The sequence below is a fragment of the Centruroides sculpturatus genome, unplaced genomic scaffold (assembly GCF_000671375.1).
Source record: "Centruroides sculpturatus isolate CEXI.00-Female unplaced genomic scaffold, Cexi_2.0 scaffold203, whole genome shotgun sequence".
NCBI classification, from domain to species: domain Eukaryota; kingdom Metazoa; phylum Arthropoda; class Arachnida; order Scorpiones; family Buthidae; genus Centruroides; species Centruroides sculpturatus.
The window spans coordinates 223573-226628 of record NW_019384324.1 but is presented as its reverse complement, the minus strand read 5'-3'; positions in this window follow the sequence as shown (position 1 = coordinate 226628).

Here is a 3056-nt window from a genome sequence, read left to right as displayed (position 1 = left end):
CCCATTTGCTTTTTTTAATTTCTGAAATGTATTTATTTCTTCTTTACTTTTATTTATTTAACGGTTTGAATTTTCTATTACGTCGTTTGATTAACGTAGTTATAAAAATGTTTCCGTTTATATTTAATCAAGGGTTAGCGAATTTAAAAAATCGGAATTTTTATTTTAATTATTATTCTAACAAAAAATTTCAATTAAATTATTATTAATTTTAATTATTATCTGCGGGATTCGCAACCGTTTCAAATATTTTCGTTTGAATTTTAAATTTGAATCTGGCGCATGCTCACTCCTTCCTCAAACTCTCAAAATTTACAGAAATGGCATTAATTATTAAAAGTTTTACTATAATATTTAAATATTTCTTAAAATTGTTATTAATAACTGTTTAAATTTTCTACTTTCCTAGCCTGGATGATGTTATGACTTTAAAATCAATCACGTGATATGTTGGAAAATTTAAATCGCTGCATGCGAATTGATAATAAATGTAAAAGTTTTAAATTAAATTGTAACCGATTTCGAAACTTTAAAAATATTTTTAAATTATTAATTCAACTCTTGTTAACAAATATAATTTGTTTATTTTAAACATTTACGTAATAACATTTAAATTACATTTTATGACGTAACCGTTTTAAATTAAAAAAAAACTTACATACATTTTAAAAAATAAATATTTATTTATTTAAATAAATTCTTAATAAAATAAGAATTTAAATAATTTGTTTACCATTAGCTTATTATTTAAATTTTTAATTATTTTTCTAGATTCTTCGGTTGCAGAATTTAAAATTTTAAAAAGTCAAACCGAAGCAGTGAATGATGGGAATGTTTTTTTTGAAAATTTAAAATGAAACAATGAATGATGGGAGATCATTTATTTTAAAGTTTAAATATTTATTTGTAAATAGTGTTTTAAGCAAATATATGCTTTTAAATGGTTTAATTATTTAATATTTTAGCATATTTTGTATTAATTGTTTTATAAATTCGAGTTGAAAGAATGAATTTTGAAAATACAAAACCGGTTTTTTTAAATTTAAAATTATCGCAATGAACGTCGGGAGATAATTTAAAAAATTGCTATTATCGCTTGTTTGAAGTCATATTTAAGAGAAATCTACTAGAAAGTAATGTTGAAATCAATAACGATTGTTATTAATGTAGAGGGGTGCAGAAATGGGGACGCTTTCCACGAAATTTTCTCATTTATAGTCTCGACGTCAGTCAGGTAAACACTAACATTATTTAATTTAATAGCTTTCCCCCTCTTCGAGGGCATTCCACGTGGCTCCATCTATCAGACTCGTTTTAAATTACATGCTATGTGTTACGTCATAAACAAACGCTGGATACTGTCATGGCCGAGAAGAACGTCACGTGACGTTACGTCGGCTCGATCCCGTTCGGTGTCCCTCAACGAGTGTGTAACGCGATGAAACATGCTACGTGAGTGTTGACAGTCAATCACTCCTCCTCGTGTGACACGACGTAGCATGACGGCTTCATCACGTGATGTGACGTAATTTCAGTTGTAATTCGAGACTAGAAACCATCGACTTCTCACATTGTTACGTTTAATACGTTGCATGTCGCGTGAGTCTAGCACGTGTTACGTACTCCATTTTGAAATTTACGATGTAAATGGCACGAATTTTTTTTTCTTTTAAAAAGTACCCGGAATCAAAAAGCAAACATATTAAACGAAAAAGACACCCACTTATGTATGACTCATCCGAGATTTTTATCTGTTTAATCTCTCATAATGTTACATTTACTCATAGAAAGCGGCATATAGATGTTACGAAAGAATTGGAAACGTGACTCAATTATCCATTACAATAAAATACATCATTAAAGCGAGTTGAATCATGGCGACGGGTTGGTAGCGTCACGTGATTTATCTAGAACTGTTTCCCTTGTTTCAAGCCACCTTTATCTCGCACCACGAAGATTGAAATGTAACATAAATCACCACTGCAATGGGAAGAAATTTATGTAACGCCAAGCAACACGAATGCAAGCAGAGAAATGGCGAATCCAAAGGTGGCCGTTAGTCACATGACTTTTTAAAAAAACCTTCTAATCTCACGGTTCCGTGACGTAAGAGAATCGCAGCACGGTGCGCCAAACTCGTCGTTCCGCGAGTTGCAAGATGGCAACGAACCAGTAAAACGTTGCACCGAGGAACGGCGCAACAACGACCGAGTCACGTGACCCGGGCCGCCGACGATACAACGGAGCCATCACATAAGCGGAGAGGCGTCCTTTAGCAGGCTGGCAGGGGAGAAAAAAAAGGGGGGGACATTTCGACTCTTACAGTAATTTAAGTCGTTTCTTTTAAGGCTAATATTTAATTAGTTAGCAGCGCAAACTTTATTATCGCGCGCATCATAACTGTTAAGTGGATTATCAATACTTAATTGTATGTTTGGACATCCTCCACCTCCCCGATCGATTGCCTCTTCTCCTTATTTAATCACAGAATATTCCTTTCCTCTTTCCGAAATACTCGCCTCGTTCGGCGAGGGATTTTACAACGTCACGTTAATGGCGTTCAGAAATCCGATCGCGTGACGTTTACTTCGATACGCACGATTCCGATCTCTTAATACGTCACGTGGGGTTCGGGCAGCCAATGGCGCGACGGAAGCACCGACGAAAACCGTCGCGTAACGATCACGAGAAGATCTCTCCGGCCGCGCGATTACGCGTGGCGACGCGCCGGTCGGACGTCTAGCCGCGCCTCGTCGAAAACAGCGCCATCTGTCGCGACTTAATTTTACCGGATTTTAACAATTCGAAAAAAAAAAAAAAAAAAAAACACGATGGCCGCTCATTTGGCAATATGCGCTGCCGTATTTGTCACGTGACCGCTTTCAAACATTTCAAAGCCTGCGGTTTCTCGTCACGTGACCGAGCGTAATGTTAAGCGCAGTGCTGCCGCCAACGGCAGTTTTCTGTAGAAATTTGTTACACTAATTTTTTGGCAGAAGTAATGAGGAAATTCTCATTAATACTTAACAAAAGGAAGTTGTTATTATTAATATATA